This window comes from Amblyraja radiata, chromosome 7, assembly GCF_010909765.2.
Source record: "Amblyraja radiata isolate CabotCenter1 chromosome 7, sAmbRad1.1.pri, whole genome shotgun sequence".
NCBI lineage: Eukaryota > Metazoa > Chordata > Chondrichthyes > Rajiformes > Rajidae > Amblyraja > Amblyraja radiata.
This window is the reverse complement of record NC_045962.1, coordinates 8,673,404-8,690,754: the sequence shown is the minus strand read 5'-3', so window position 1 is coordinate 8,690,754 and position 17,351 is coordinate 8,673,404. Positions and strand designations below refer to the sequence as shown.

Sequence of the window (17,351 nt, the reverse complement as noted above, 5' to 3'; positions counted from 1 at the left end):
ACACAGGCGGGGGTTGGTGTGAGCGGGACGGGAGGGCGGCGCGGTGGGTGCTCACGGAGCCGGTGGTCAGGGCCCGTCCTCCCCTCCCCCGGGCATGGCGGCGCCCGGGCGCCATCTTGTGCAGTGGCGGCGGGAGAAAGAGAGAGAGACAGAGAGGGACCGGGAGACTGACTGAGGGAGAGAGACGGTGGAAGGGACCGGGGGACTGGGAGAGAGGGGGCCCGGCCCGGCCCCACCCCACCTGGGGGAGCTGGGCTCACTCTGGTCAGTGGGGACAGGGTTGAGGTAATAGGCTGGAGGGGGAGTAACCCACCTGGGTGACCCCTCTGCCCTGGGTGACCCCTCTGCCCTGGGTGACCCCTCTGCCCTGGGTGACCCCTCTGCCCTGGGTGACCCCTCTGCCCTGGGTGACCCCTCTGCCCTGGGTGACCCCTCTGCCCTGGGTGCTCCAGGTTCTCCCTGTCTGCCCAGTGTCCCGCCTCCCTCAATGTGGGGGGGGGGAGGCTCTGGCTGTGACTGGGGCTGGAGGGGTGATCTTATGGAGGTGTATAAAACCATGAGGGGAATAGATGGAGAGAATGCACAGTATCTTTCACCCCAGAGTAGGGGAATCAAGAACCAGAGCTCAGGTCAAGTCAAGAGAGTTTATTGTCATGTGTCGTGTCCCGGATAGGACAACGAAATTCTTGTTTCAAGAAGTGGGGAAAGATTTAATAGGAACTTGTGGGGAAACTCTTTTACGTGGTGGGTATATGGTACACGCCGCCAGAGGAGGTTAATGGACAGGAAAGGTTTAGAGGGATATGGGCCAAACGTGGGCAGGTGGGATTAGTGTATCATGTGCAAGTAGATGGGGGCATCTTGATCGGAATGGAATAGGTTGAAGGGCCAGTTTCCATGCTGTTTGACTGACTACTCCATTAGAGTCTGAAGAAGGGTCCCAACGTGAAACATTGTCCACTCACTGCCTCCACTGATGCTGCCTGACCCGCAGTGTTCCTGCAACACTCTGTGTTTTACTGTTAACAGTGGGTTTTCCCCGGCAAGGCCACGTGTGGTGAGATGGTTCTGTCGTGGAGCAGTGAAGGAAAATACCCTGCCTGAACAACCTTCAGCAGTCCAAGTCCTGCTAAATTACGTGGAGAGTTTAAAATTAGTAAGGTCAGTGGCAATATTGTTAACAGTGCAATTATTAGTTTTTGCTTGACTGATATAATTTTCTGGGAGATAAATGTTTTTCACATTATCTTTGAAGTATCAGCATAGCAATGTGGCTGACCTGTGACTGTCTATCATGTTAAGGATCAGTTAGGAATAGTAAATGCTTGACCATTCAGAGTGTCCATATCGGTTTGAACTTGAGGCAGTCCAGACCCCGACCAACACGGGTGAACAAAGGAGGAAGATGACTGAACTTTATTGCCTTCCATCACAGTGAGGAATGTGGATTCCACTGTGGTGGATGTTTATGTTAAAATTATTGTGTTGTGTTCTTTTTTTTTACTTGTATGGCTATATGGTAACTCAAATATCACTGTACCTTAATTGGTGCATGTGACAATAAATGTGAACTAATCACACATTTGTAGTTGAGAGTGTTTAATTATCATATGTACCAACAGCGGAACAATGACATTCCTTCTTGCTGCAGCTTAACCGGCCATTTCATGTACTATATTTCATGTACTTGGACTGCTGAAGGTTGTTCAGGCAGGGTATTTTCCTTCGCTGCTCCACGGTATGGGGTTGGTATTTATGGCACTGCCCTGAGCTGGTTCATCTCCTACCTCAAAGGTAGGAGTTTCTCGACTAACATAGGCAACTCATTCTCCTCCCCAGCTAATCTCTGCTGTGGGGTTCCACAAGGTTCCATCCTTGGCCCCATTCTCTTCTCCCTGTATATGCTCCCCTTAGGCCAAGTCAAAAGGCACGGCATTTCCTTCCATTGCTACGCAGACGATACCCAACTCGATCTCCCTCTGAAGCCCAAAAACCAATCAAGTCTGTTTAACCTTACCCACTGCCTCGAGGATATAAAGTGTTGGATGGCCCAGAACTTCCTCCAACTAAACGAGAGTAAGTCTGAGGTCATCCTTCTCGGCCCCTCGGATTCAATCAAAATGATAGCAGGCAGCCTTGGAAGCCTTACCCCACTACTCAAACCTCACGTCAAAAACCTTGGCGTGATATTTGACTCAGCACTGAAATTTGACAAACAAGTCAATGCCGAGGTAAAAGCTAGCTTCTTTCAGCTTCGGACGATAGCTAAAATAAAACAATTCCTCCAGTTTGATGACCTGGAAAAGATCATCCACACATTCATCTCCTCCCGCCTAGATTACTGCAACTCCCTTTACACTGGCATCAGCCAATCTTCCCTGTCCCGCCTGCAACTGGTCCAAAACGCCGCAGCGAGACTCCTGACGGGCACCCAAAAAAGGGACCACATCACCCAGATCCTGGCCTCTCTCCACTGGCTCCCTGTGTGGTTCCGTACAAACTTCAAGATCCTCCTTCATGTCTACAAAGCCCTCAATGGGCTTGCCCCCACCTACATAAAAAGTCTTCTCACCCACCACTCCACCTCCAGGCCCCTCAGATCGGCCGACTTGGGGTTGCTGAATATCCCACGGTCTAGGCATAAGCTCAGGGGCGACCGCGCCTTTGCGGTTGCAGCCCCTAGACTGTGGAACAGCATCCCCTTTCCCATCAGAACTGCCCCCTCCATCGACTCTTTTAAGTCAAGACTAAAGACTTATCTATACGCCCAAGCCTTTCCTGACGTCCTCTGAGTGAGGGCTACATGTATATATGTATGTTGTTTGTTTTGTTGTGCTATTCTTATAACAAATGTAAAGCACTTTGGCCAACGAGAGTTGTTTTTTAAATGTGCTATATAAATAAATGTGACTTGACTTGACTACTATTTGTAAAACTGTTTTGTAAGGCGGGATAAACATTAACTAGTCTTTGCATTTCCCTCTGTATACCCACTTATTTGGTGCAAATGCTTTCCGTTTGTCTAATAACAGGTAATAATGCACAGATACTATTAAATATTCTAGAATTCTCTTGCTATTGAGGGAGTGCAGCGTAGATTCACAAGGTTAATTCCCGGGATGACGGGACTGTCGTATGCTGAGAGAATGGAGCAGCATACATTCTGGAGCTTGTACATTCTGGAGTTTAGAAGGATGAGAGGAGATCTCATTGAAACATATAAGATTGTTAAGGGTTTGGACACGCTAGAGGCAGGAAACATGTTCCCGATGTTGGGGGAGTCCAGAACCAGGGGCCACAGTTTAAGAATAAGGGGTAAGCCATTTAGAACGGAGATGAAACACTTTTTCTCACAGAGAGTGGTGAGTCTGTGGAATTCTCTGCCTCAGAGGGCGGTGGAGGCAGGTTCTCTGGATGCTTTCAAGAGAGAGCTAGATAGGGCTCTTAAAAAATAGCGGAGTCAGGGGACATGGGGAGAAGGCAGGAACGGGGTACTGATTGGGGATGATCAGCCATGATCACATTGAATGGCGGTGCTGGCTCAAAGGGCTGAATGGCCTACTCCTGCACCTATTGCCTATTGTCTATAATACAGTAAATTAATAACTATAATTAGGCAGGTAGACAAAAAAGCTGGGGAAACTCAGCGGGAGAGGCAGCATCTATGGAGCGACGTTTCAGGTCGAGACCCGTCTTAGGCAGTGTGGGATACTAGGTGTGGATGGTGACAGACATTGCTGTCTTGGTCCATTCATGGACAACTGTTGTTATTTTAAAATGTTACCAGAAAGATCCCAAATGTGCATTACATAGCTTGGTTACTCAGCAGTAAAATACGAGCAATTTGCTTGAATGACATAAAATAGCATTTTAGTTTAGTTTGGGTGGCACGGTGGCGTAGCAGTAGAGCTACTGCCTTACAGCGTCAGAGACCCGGCTTTGATCCTGACCAGGGGTGTTTGTCTGTATGGAGTTTGTACGTTCTCCCTGGACACTGGGTTTGAAGTATCAAAGTTTGAGTCCCAACATGCCTCATGCCTGCTTCACTAGTCAATTAGATCATTGCTAATGTTTTACATCGGCACCACTCTCCTCAACGACATTCATATCCCTTGATACCTTTTATGTCAAAAAGTTGTTAGATGCAGAATTGAAATATCATGAGCTGGGTAAAGTTGTCTCTTGCGAATGAAACGGATATCAAAACAGAAAATGGTGGAAGAAGAACTGGTGAGATCAGGCAACAGCCATGGAAAGAGACTGGTTAACGTTCCAGGTCATGGACCCTTGATCAGAGCTGAGGTCTGATCAAGGGTCTAAGAACTGCTCCACCTCTGGGCTGCCTCCAGCCTGAAACAATATCTTTCTTTTTCCACAGATTCTGCCAGACTTGCTGAGTTCTTCCAGCATTTTCAGTATTTATGTCAGATTCTTGTTTAAATTTTTTTATGATATTCAATTCACAGTTGAATAAAAGGTTCTTCTGTGATTTATAAATTTTCCAGTTCATGTTTACTTTTTCTGTTTGAAGTATAGTTAGGGAGAGGGCTGTGATGGATGGGGGGGGGGGATTATTTGTGGAGAGGGAGGAGCCTGGTTTTTCGTAAGAGTAGTGATTTGAATATTTTAAGTTATTAGTGCATGTTACGCACCTGCAACTCTCTCGTCCGCAATAACCTACCTGACCTCCCGGTGGCTCAGCACTTCAACTCCCCCTCCCATTCCCAATCCGACCTCTCTGTCCTGGGTCTCCTCCATTGCCAGAGTGAGCAACAGCGGAAATTGGAGGAACAGCACCTCATATTCCGTCTGGGGTCCTTGCGTCCCTTTGGCATCAACATTGAATTCTCCCAATTTGGCTAGCCCGTGCTGTCTCCTCCCCTTCCTTCACCCTCTAGCTGTCTCCTCCCACCCTCCCATCCGCCCGCCCTCAGGCTCCTCCTCCTCCTCCCTTTGTCCTTCTTTCTTTCCCCACCCCCTATCAGTCTGAAGAAGGGTTTCGGCCCGAAACGTCGCCTATTTCCTTCGCTCCATAGATGCTGCTGCACCCGCTGAGTTTCCCCAGCAATTTTGTGTACCCTCTCGTACAATGTTGACTTGTGAATGTTACAGAAGTCCGCGTCTTACAATGGAGGGAAGAGCAAAGCGGAAGTTATCTACGACTGGCCGTGATTTGCTCCGTTCACTGGCTGGTATACATCAATTCCAACAACTTTGGGTTTGAAGCACTGAGATTTTACTTTGCGGCCATTTAAAGTTTTGGAATTGTTCCGACTTTTTAATATCTATTTTTCTAGCTCTTTGGAAGCTGCATTTGTAAAGTGATGATCTGGCTTTGTGAAAAGGGCTTCCTCCAGTAATACAACTAAAGCTCTGGTAAGATGCCTTCTGTTTTCCACAACGGATCTGATCTTGAATAAGAGTTGAATCAAACAAAGAATGTATACCTCGTATTGCATATTAACTATTATCTTGCTTTGTGACGATGTTGCAGTGTGAGTTATTTAAGAATTGAAGCAATTTGGTGTTTTAACACCCTCCCACAAAGGCATGCTTGTATTGTTTTGGTTGCAAGCTTGTAAGAAATGGAGGTATATTAACTGAAAAGATGCTTTCACAATGGACTATATTTTGTAAATAGTTCATCCTAGCGTATATTCACACATTTAGATATAGCTGCTCCTCGACCTACGATGGGGTTCCGTTCCGATAAACCCATCGTAAACCGAAAATATCACGAGTTGAAGATGCATTGCGATATATTGTGATCACGTGACCGGACGTGACGTGCGGCTTGCTGCCACTGCCGAGCGTTTGCCGATCGTAAAGTGGAAATATCGCAAGTCGAAGCATCGTAAATTGGGGAGTACCTGTATGTGCTGAACAATGTATAACATGAGTACTCTTATATTTTACAGGTGTTGGGCTATGCGCTTCAGCGATGTGGCAATGGACGTCTTTTTGTGTAGGTAAATTTTAGCGTGAATTTGGAGACAGCAAGACAATGATTTTATCTTGAAGGAGTATAGTTTTTTATATTTTGAAATGAATTATTTTAAAATTGCATCCTGATTTTATTTATAAAAAAGTTTTGTTAGATGAGATAATAATAACATGGACTTTGCCGTTGATGCACTTGTCAAATTGCTTGATGCAAATGCTTTCTCTTTTAGTGTAATGACAGTCTGCAGATTTTTCTAATTTAGGCTTTATATTCATTTAAAATATTGTCCACTTGAGGAAAAATCTTTAGGCGTTGTTTGGTCTTCACTCCCTCTGTGTAAAGAAATGTTTTCCCTCAGCCCTGGATAGTGAGCATCTTGATTTGAGAGTGTCCCTGCCTTGACCACCTCAGGCCAGGGATATCTCTTATCCCTTATCCCTAACCAGTCTGAAGAAGGGTCTTGACCCGAAACGTCACCCATTCCTTCTCTCTAGAGATGCTTCCCGTCCCGCTGAATTACGCCAGCCTTTTGTGTCTATCTTTAGCATCTGCAGTTCCTCTTCCCTGCATTATTATGTTGAATCGAATCGGTAATTTGAATTTCACTGTACCTTAATTGGTGCATGTGACAATAAACTGACCTTGAATCAGATGTGAATTTTGCATTTCAATGAAATTGCCCCATAATCTTCAAACATTCTGTGTAATCTCTCCCCGTGGAACAACTTTAACCCACCATCACCAACCCAAGTGAATGTATTGATCGTGCTAAGGGTGGGACAGAATATTCATGCTCATGCTCATATTCATTTGTGGTAGAATGTGCAAGAATTTAAAAAACTAGCTTGAAGCCCAGTAAGCCTGTATTAATGTGTAGGAAGGAACTGCAGATGCTGGATTAAACTGAAGATAGACAGAAAAAGCTGGAGTAACTCAGCGGGACAGGCAGCATCTCTTGAGAGATTCTCTCCAGAGATGCTGCCTGTCCCGCTGAGTTACTGCAGCTTTTTGTGTCTAGGCCTGTATTTATTGTCTGGACAAACAAGGTAAGAATTCTTTTCAGCTATACATCAGGAAGGTTACACCCCAAAATATGCACGTTTTGCATATTGTAAACAATATAGTGTCAGATTGCATATTAACTATTATCTTGCTTTGTGACGGTGTTGCAGTGTGAGTTATTTAAGAATTGAAGCAATTTGGTGTTTTAACACCCTCCCACAAAGGCATGCTTGTATTGTTTTGGTTGCAAGCTTGTAAGAAATGGAGGTATATTAACTGAAAAGATGCTTTCACAATGGACTATATTTTGTAAATAGTTCATCCTAGTGTATATTCACACATTTATATATAGCTGCTCCTCGACCTACGATGGGGTTCCGTTCCGATAAACCCATCGTAAACCGAAAATATCACGAGTCGAAGATGCATTGCGATATATTGTGATCACTTGATCGGACGTGACGTGCGGCTTGCTGCCACTGCCGAGCATTTGCCGATCGTAAAGTGGAAATATCGCAATCGAAGCATCGTAAATTGGGGAGTACCTGTATGTGCAAAGAGTAGGAGTAAACGGATCCTTTTCACAATGGCAGGCAGTGACTAGTGGGGTACCGCAAGGCTCAGTGCTGGGACCCCAGCTATTTACAATATATATTAATGATCTGGATGAGGGAATTGAAGGCAATATCTCCAAGTTTGCGGATGACACTAAGCTGGGGGGGCAGGGTTAGCTGTGAGGAGGATGCTAGGAGACTGCAAGGTGACTTGGTTAGGCTGGGTGAGTGGGCAAATGTTTGGCTGATGCAGTACAATGTGGATAAATGTGAGGTTATCCATTTTGGTGGCAAAAACAGGAAAGCAGACTATTATCTAAATGGTGGCCGACTAGGAAAAGGGGAGATGCAGCGAGACCTGGGTGTCATGGTACACCAGTCATTGAAAGTAGGCATGCAGGTGCAGCAGGCAGTGAAGAAAGCGAATGGTATGTTAGCTTTCATAGCAAAAGGATTTGAGTATAGGAGCAGGGAGGTTCTATTGCAGTTGTACAGGGTCTTGGTGAGACCACACCTGGAGTATTGCGTACAGTTTTGGTCTCCAAATCTGAGGAAGGACATTATTGCCATAGAGGGAGTGCAGAGAAGGTTCACCAGACTGATTCCTGGGATGTCAGGACTGTCTTATGAAGAAAGACTGGATAGACTTGGTTTATACTCTCTAGAATTTAAGAGATTGAGAGGGGATCTTATAGAAACTTACAAAATTCTTAAGGGGTTGGACAGGCTAGATGCAGGAAGATTGCTCCCGATGTTGGGGAAGTCCAGGACAAGGGGTCACAGCTTAAGGATAAGGGGGAAATCCTTTAAAACCGAGATGAGAAGAACTTTTTTTCACACAGAGAGTGGTGAATCTCTGGAACTCTCTGCCACAGAGGGTAGTCGAGGCCAGTTCATTGGCTATATTTAAGAGGGAGTTAGATGTGGCCCTTGTGGCTAAGGGGATCAGAGGGTATGGAGAGAAGGCAGGTACGGGATACTGAGTTGGATGATCAGCCATGATCATATTGAATGGCGGTGCAGGCTCGAATGGCTGAATGGCCTACTCCTGCACCTAATTTCTCTGTGTCTATGTTTCTATAACACTGGCCCATATACCATTTAATATTTATATATCTTTTAAGTTTTAACTATCAAAGATTGAATCATGGAATGTGTTATTTTTGTACTGAAACCGCAGATAAATGTTCAAAAAATAGAAAATGAAATTAATCGATGGAATGAAGCCTCAGAAAAATGTGATATCAGAAAATTTGGTTGTTAAGTTGAGGAAACATGACAGGAAATTTGTACTTTTCTATGATTTTGAGAGACTAACAGAGCTGCCAAGTAGTACGGATTTTCCGTATTTTGTACCGAAATGTGATCAGAATACAGATGTATGGATTTGCTTTGTAAAATACAGATTTTTTTTAAATCAGCCCGACTTCCTGTTTCATCTTGCTGCTTAAAAAATGCAAGGATATAAAAAGTCATTTAGCTCTAAAAATTATAGCAGATTAATAAGTCTATTGGTATTTTAAACTTCAAGATCTGCAAGATTATTTTTGTAAGCTTTTATCTGCCTGGCCCGCTACAGGTTTAAACAGCGCTGTCAGTTTAGCGCTATGGGTGTTCTGAAAATAGCGCTCCCGGCTGGAGCACTATTGCCTTTACACATAGCGCTATGGGTCACAGACTGTTAGGGGAGGAGAAGGAGAGAGGGAGTGGGAGGGAGGGAGGAGATAAAAGGAGGAAGAAAGAGGGAGGGAGGGTGGGAGGGAAAGAGAATGAAAAGAGAGAGGGAGGGTGGGAGGGAGGGAAGAGCAAAGCGGAAGTTATCTATGACTGGCTGTGATTTGCTCCGTTCACCGGCCGGTATACATCAATTCCAACACATTTGGGTTTGAAGCAGTGAGATTGTATTTTGCAGCCATCTTAGTGTTTTGGAATTGTTCAGACTTTTTAATATTTATTTTTCTAGCTCTTTGGAAGCTGCATTTGTAAAGTGATGTCCTGGCTTTGTGAAAAGGGCTTCCTCCAGAAATACAACTAAAGCTCTGGTAAGATGCCTTCTGTTTTCCACAACGGATCCGATCTTGCACAAGAGTTGAATCAAACAAAAAATGTATATCTCGTATTGCATATTAACTATTATCTTGCTTTGTGACGGTGTTGCAGTGTGTTATTTAAGAATTGAAGCAATTTGGTGTTTTAACACCCTTAGGCTGTGGGCCGAGCTTCAAAAATGTGTCTAGAAATCAGTTTTCGTGACCCAAGTCACCAAACTACATGAAATTTTCCACAGATTTAGATGAAATATAATTGAGAAGGATGTCATAACTCGTCATTGCCAAACGTTGCACATTAATTAATTAAACTAATTAGAAAATGAGATTGGGAAAATAAGCGCCATCTAGTGGCCAATGCCCGTATTACATCATGGGCAGCCTATGTCCGTGTTGCAGTCCATTTAAACTATATATTATTATTATTATAATAATAATAATAATAAATTTTATTTTCGGGTGCCTTTCAAATCTCAAAGATTAAACAGAAGAGAAAAAAAACATTTAGTTGGAGAAAAATAAATAATAAGGACATCATCAATACACAAATTAAAGATAGAAATCGCTCCAAAGACACAAAATCAAAAAATCAAAAAAATATATATATATTATACCAATATATATATATATCCTGTAAATATGAATGTAGTCATATTTTGTGTGGACAGGCTCTGAAGAGTGGAGGGGCAGAAGCTGCAGAAAAAAAAATCTCATATTACTTAGGTCTGCATGGACTTCAATTCATAAAATGTCAATCTCTTCTTAATGTCAATGAGACTGACACTGTAATTTACTACAATTGATAAGCTATTTCAAGAGGCTACAGAAATAAAATCTCATAGTCATTAAGTCTGCATGGACGTCAATTCATAAAATTTCAACCTCTTCTTAATGTTAATAAATTTTGTTAATTAATAATAATTAATAAATTAATTAATAATTGTTAATAAATAATGTTAATTAATCTTAATAAAATTCCACCTCCAGTTTAAATCCCATTTGGAATATTTTGGAGGTCCAAGAAACCAAGAAGAATGTTAATGAGAATAACAATAGGTTACTACCATAGAAAAACTAGTTCAAGTTCACATATCACCAATTCATTTCTACAGAAACATTAACCATTTCTGACCTTCGCACTGCAATGGAAACCTATAAAGTGCGATCGATATCCCTCCGTTTTTCTCCCGTTGTCGGTGCCTGAAAACGGCCGCTACAGATGGCACTATGTACAGCCTCCCCTCCCCCCACTCCGCGTTCGCGAATCGGCCGCTTATTAATTGAGACCGCGGCTTCACTTTACCGCGGGTACCTAGGCCCCGCGATCGGAGCACTTTTTCCCGGTAAGTTATCGCAGGCAGCTCCGAGATTAGCTGTTAAAGACTTATTACTCTACAACAAGCTGGCATTAGTGACAATGTTTAATTGACTGTGTTATGGAAACATAGTTTAGGCCCTCAACTTCATGAATGAATGAATGAATGAATGAATGAATGAATGAATGAATGAATGAATGAATGAATGAATGAATGAATGAATGAATGAATGAATGAATGAATGAATGAATGGAGTAAGTGAATGAATGAATTTATTCACATTATAAAAGGGTGCAATTAAATTAATTAAAGTCCATACAGATAGATTTTCATAAATTCAGACTTTAGATCTTACCTTTCAGTTAGAGTTGATTCCTGGCTGTCTTAATCTTTGTGTTCCAGCACCTCAGCAGCGACTTTGCTTTCAAGGCTTTCTTGCACTTCCATCCACTTAGCAGCACTTTCTTCAGCCTTTTTAATGCTTTTCTCACTAAATTCAATTACCTGCTGCAACTTTCCACGACATGTATTCCACAGAACAACAAATCGGAATCTCCAGTAAAACAGGCATCTGTTAAGCCCCCTCAGCCATTTTGTGTGCTAGCCTGAAGCAAAGCGCGTGATTGGCCAACTGGCAGACTACTCAATGTTAAACGTGCTTTGATTGGACTAAAAATTACCCGGAATTTTTCCGGTTTTTCTCTAATTTAATTTAAAAATGTGCAAGTCTTGTTCATGACTAGTTTCAGGGGTGATTTATATGATTGTTTTACACAATATGTGAAAATTTCATGTAGTTTGGTGACTTGGGTCACGAAACTGCAGAATAAAGCTCCTCGGCCCACAGCCTACCTCCCACAAAGGCATGCTTGTATTGTTTTGGTTGCAAGCTTGTAAGAAATGGAGGTATATTAACTGAAAAGATGCTTTCACAGTGGACTATATTTTGTAAATAGTTCATCCTAGCGTATATTCACACATTTATATATAGCTGCTCCTCGACCTACGATGGGGTTCCGTTCCGATAAACCCATCGTAAACCGAAAATATCACGAGTCGAAGATGCATTGCGATATATTGTGATCACTTGACCGGACGTGACGTGCGGCTTGCTGCCACTGCCGAGCGTTTGCCGATCGTAAAGTGGAAATATCGCAAGTCGAAGCATTGTAAATTGGGGAGTACCTGTATGTGCTGAACAATGTATAACATGAGTACTCTTATATTTTACAGGTGTTGGGCTGTGCGCTTCAGCGATGTGGCAATGGAGATCTTTTTGTGTAGGTAAATTTTAGCGTGATTTTGGAGACAGCAAGCCAAATGATTTTATCTTGAAGGTGTATAGTTTTTTATATTTTGAAATGAATTATTTTAAAATTGCATCCTGATTTTATTTGTAAAATTGTTTTGTTAGATGAGATAATAATAAAATGGACTTTGCCGTTGATGCAGCTTTAACCCACAACCACCAACCCACGTGAATGTATTGCTAGTGCTAAGGGTGGGACAGAATATTCATGATCCATTTGTGGTAGAATGTGCAAGAACTAAGAAAGTATTAACGTGTAGGAAGGAACTGCAGATGCTGGTTTAAACCGAAGATAGACACAAAAAGCTGGAAACTCAGCAGGACAGGCAGCATCTCTGGAGAGATTCTAGAGATGTTGCCTGTCCCGCTGAGTTACTCCAGCTTGATGTGTCTAGGTCTGTATTTATTGTCTGGACAAACAAGGTAAGAATTCTTTTCAGCTATACATCAGGAAGGTTAGACCCCAAAATATGCACGTTTTGCAAATTGTAAACAATGAAGTGTCAGATAACACTGGCCCATATACCATTTAATATTTACATTTTTTAAAGTTTGAATCATGGAATGTGTTATTTTTGTACTGAAACCACAGATAAATGTTCAAAAAATAGAAAATGAAATTAATCGATGGAATGAAGCCTCAGAAAAATGTGATATCAGAAAATTTGGTTGTTGTTGAGGAAACATGACAGGAAATTTGTACTTTTCTATGATTTTGAGAGACACACAGAGCTGCCAAGTAGTACGGATTTTCCGTATTTTGTACCGAAATGTGATCAGAATACAGATGTATGGATTTGCTTTGTAAAATACAGATTTTTTAAAAATCAGCCCGACTTCCTGTTTCATCTTGCTGCTTAAAAAATGCAAGGATATAAATAGTCATTTAGCTCTAAAAATTATAGCAGATTAATAAGTCTATTGGTATTTTAAACTTCAAGATCTGCATGGTTATTTTTGTAAGCTTTTATCTGCCTGTCCCGCTACAGGTTTAAACAGCGCTGTCAGTTTAGCGCTCTGGGTGGTCTGAAAATAGCGCTCCCGGCTGGAGCACTATTGCCTTTACACATAGCGCTATGGGTCACAGACTGTTAGGGGAGGAGAAGGTGGGAGGGAGGGAGGAGATAAAGGGAGGAAGAGAGGGAGGGAGGGTGGGAGGGAAAGAGAGAGGGAGGGTGGGAGGGAAACAATGGAGGGAAGAGCAAAGCGGAAGTTATCTACGACTGGCTGTGATTTGCTCCGTTCACCGGCCGGTATACATCAATTCCAACAAATATGGGTTTGAATACAATACAATACAATTCAATTTATTGTCATTTGGACCCCGTGAGGTCCAAACGAAATGCCGTTTCTGCAGCCATACATTACAACAAATAGAAGCACTGAGATTGTATTTTGCGGCCATCTTAGAGTTTTGGAAATGTTCAGATTTTTTAATATCTATTTTTCTAGCTCTTTGGAAGCTGCATTTGTAAAGTGATGACCTGGCTTTGTGAAAAGGGCTTCCTCCAGAAATACAACTAAAGTTCTGATAAGATGCCTTCTGTTTTCCACAACGGATCTGATCTTGAATAAGAGTTGAATCAAACAAAGAATGTATACCTCGTATTGCATATTAACTATTATCTTGCTTTGTGACGGTGTTGCAGTGTGAGTTATTTAAGAATTGAAGCAATTTGGTGTTTTAACACCCTCCCACAAAGGCATGCTTGTATTGTTTTGGTTGCAAGCTTGTAAGAAATGGAGGTATATTAACTGAAAAGATGCTTTCACAGTGGACTATATTTTGTAAATAGTTCATCCTAGCGTATATTCACACATTTATATATAGCTGCTCCTCGACCTACGATGGGGTTCCGTTCCGATAAACCCATCGTAAACCGAAAATATCACGAGTCGAAGATGCATTGCGATATATTGTGATCACGTGACCGGACGTGACGTGCAGCTTGCTGCCGCTGCCGAGCGTTTGCCGATCGTAAAGTGGAAATATCGCAAGTCGAAGCATCGTAAATTGGGGAGTACCTGTATGTGCTGAACAATGTATAACATGAGTACTCTTATATTTTACAGGTGTTGGGCTATGCGCTTCAGCGATGTGGCAATGGAGATCTTTTTGTGTAGGTGAATTTTAGCATGAATTTGGAGACAGCAAGACAATGATTTTATCTTGAAGATGTATAGTTTTTTATATTTTGAAATTAATTATTTTAAAATTGCATCCTGATTTTATTTGTAAAATTGTTTTGTTAGATGAGATAATAATAAAATGGACTTTGCCGTTGATGCAGCTTTAACCCACAACCACCAACCCACGTGAATGTATTGCTAGTGCTAAGGGTGGGACAGAATATTCATGATCCATTTGTGGTAGAATGTGCAAGAATTAAGAAAGTATTAACGTGTAGGAAGGAACTGCAGATGCTGGTTTAAACCGAAGATAGACACAAAAAGCTGGAATAACTCAGCAGGACAGGCAGCATCTCTGGAGAGATTCTAGAGATGTTGCCTGTCCCGCTGAGTTACTCCAGCTTGATTTGTCTAGGTCTGTATTTATTGTCTGGATAAACAAGGTAAGAATTCTTTTCAGCTATACATCAGGAAGGTTAGACCCCAAAATATGCACGTTTTGCAAATTGTAAACAATGAAGTGTCAGATAACACTGGCCCATATACCATTTAATATTTACATTTTTTAAAGTTTGAATTATGGAATGTGTTATTTTTGTACTGAAACCACAGATAAATGTTCAAAAAATAGAAAATGAAATTAATCGATGGAATGAAGCCTCAGAAAAATGTGATATCAGAAAATTTGGTTGTTAAGTTGAGGAAACATGACAGGAAATCTGTACTTTTCTATGATTTTGAGAGATTAACAGAGATGCAAGTAGTACGGATTTTCTGTATTTTGTACCGAAATGTGATCAGAATACAGATGTATGGATTTGCTTTGTAAAATACAGATTTTTTTTAAATCAGCCCGACTTCCTGTTTCATCTTGCTGCTTAAAAAATGCAAGGATATAAAAAGTCATTTAGCTCTAAAAATTATAGCAGATTAATAAGTCTATTGGTATTTTAAACTTCAAGATCTGCATGGTTATTTTTGTAAGCTTTTATCTGCCTGTCCCGCTACAGGTTTAAACAGCGCTGTCAGTTTAGCGCTCTGGGTGTTCTGAAAATAGCGCTCCCGGCTGGAGCACTATTGCCTTTACACATAGCGCTATGGGTCACAGACTGTTAGGGGAGGAGAAGGTGGGATGGAGGGAGGAGATAAAGGGAGGAAGAGAGAGGGAGGGAGGGTGGGAGGGAAAGAGAGAGGGAGGGTGGGAGGGAAACAATGGAGGGAAGAGCAAAGCGGAAGTTATCTACGACTGGCTGTGATTTGCTCCGTTCACCGGCCGGTATACATCAATTCCAACACATATGGGTTTGAAGCAGTGAGATTGTATTTTGCGGCCATCTTAGAGTTTTGGAAATGTTCAGATTTTTTAATATCTATTTTTCTAGCTCTTTGGAAGCTGCATTTGTAAAGTGATGACCTGGCTTTGTGAAAAGGGCTTCCTCCAGAAATACAACTAAAGTTCTGGTAAGATGCCTTCTGTTTTCCACAACGGATCTGATCTTGAATAAGAGTTGAATCAAACAAAGAATGTATACCTCGTATTGCATATTAACTATTATCTTGCTTTGTGACGGTGTTGCAGTGTGAGTTATTTAAGAATTGAAGCAATTTGGTGTTTTAACACCCTCCCACAAAGGCATGCTTGTATTGTTTTGGTTGCAAGCTTGTAAGAAATGGAGGTATATTAACTGAAAAGATGCTTTCACAGTGGACTATATTTTGTAAATAGTTCATCCTAGCGTATATTCACACATTTATATATAGCTGCTCCTCGACCTACGATGGGGTTCCGTTCCGATAAACCCATCGTAAACCGAAAATATCACGAGTCGAAGATGCATTGCGATATATTGTGATCACTTGACCGGACGTGACGTGCAGCTTGCTGCTGCTGCCGAGCGTTTGCCGATCGTAAAGTGGAAATATCGCAAGTCGAAGCATCGTAAATTGGGGAGTACCTGTATGTGCTGAACAATGTATAACATGAGTACTCTTATATTTTACAGGTGTTGGGCTATGCACTTCAGCGATGTGGCAATGGAGATCTTTTTGTGTAGGTAAATTTTAACATGAATTTGGAGACAGCAAGACAATGATTTTATCTTGAAGGTGTATAGTTTTTTATATTTTGAAATGAATTATTTTTAAATTGCATACTGATTTTATTTGTAAAATTGTTTTGTTAGATGAGATAATAATAAAATGGACTTTGCCGTTGATGCACTTGTCAAACTGCTTGATGCAAATGCTTTCTCTTTTAGTGTAATAACAGTCTGCATGCAATGAAGCCTCAGAAAAATGCGATATCAGAAAATCTGGTTGTTAAGTTGAGGAAACATGACACGAAATTTGACCTTTCCAATAATTTTGAGAGATTAATCGTAGGTAAATTGCGAAATTAAATGTAGCCGCAATCATTCCAATGTTTATGTTCCAACCGCTATTTAGTTCTAATGCCTTTACTGTACAATGAGACAGTCTATTATTCTGTTTATGGATGTATAAACTTCAAATCCAAAATAAAGCAAATACCTTTCTAAAACACAATGGCTTACATTTCAATTTTGTGTGGGTGTGGTTATACTTTAATACTCTTTTCCCATGCTGGAAACGTGGGCAACAAACTATCGGTACCGCTTTGGTCTTGTTGGGAGACTCGCTGAGAAACTACAGCTCTGCTGCAAGAAGGGGCATTAGAAATTGTCGCAGATTTTCCGCATTTGGGAAGAGGTGGAAATGCAGAGTTGGATGGAGTGATATGGGAGGAAGGGGAAAGAAGGATGGAAGGAAAACGAGGGAATGGGGATGAGCACAATCAGTTTAGTTTATTGTCACGTGTACCAAGGTTTGTTACGTGCTAACCAGTCAGCGGAAAGACTATACACGATTGCAATCGGGCCATTTACAGTGTACAGATACATGATAAGGGTATACCGTTTAGTGCGAGATAAAGCCAGTAAAGTCCGAACAAGGACACCATACCGTGCCCCCCATGTCCAGCAGCGGAAGGAACCTAGACTGGTCCTCCCCCACAGAGCCTTGGCGTTGGCT

At 41.9% G+C, this 17,351-nt stretch overlaps 2 long non-coding RNA genes across 6 annotated transcripts; both read left to right on the top strand.

The window, feature by feature from the left end:
• Window positions 1-890: 890 nt before the first annotated feature.
• LOC116975004 lies at window positions 891-13,705 on the top strand. Of its 4 annotated transcripts, none has more exons than XR_004412501.1 (7): window positions 891-1,161; window positions 5,113-5,192; window positions 5,298-5,376; window positions 5,919-5,965; window positions 9,464-9,542; window positions 12,098-12,144; window positions 13,626-13,705. It is a non-coding gene; the product is annotated as an uncharacterized LOC116975004 (long non-coding RNA). The 4 variants fall into 4 exon arrangements; XR_004412503.1 differs by having other exon boundaries at window positions 12,098-12,148; window positions 13,626-13,702; XR_004412504.1 differs by lacking the exon at window positions 13,626-13,705 and adding an exon at window positions 12,785-13,265 and having other exon boundaries at window positions 12,098-12,148.
• Window positions 13,706-15,501: 1,796 nt separating this feature from the next.
• Window positions 15,502-16,847, top strand: LOC116975005. Of its 2 annotated transcripts, XR_004412507.1 has the most exons (3): window positions 15,502-15,579; window positions 15,686-15,764; window positions 16,307-16,847. It is a non-coding gene; the product is annotated as an uncharacterized LOC116975005 (long non-coding RNA). The 2 variants fall into 2 exon arrangements; XR_004412505.1 differs by lacking the exon at window positions 15,502-15,579 and having other exon boundaries at window positions 15,586-15,764.
• Window positions 16,848-17,351: the final 504 nt, after the last annotated feature.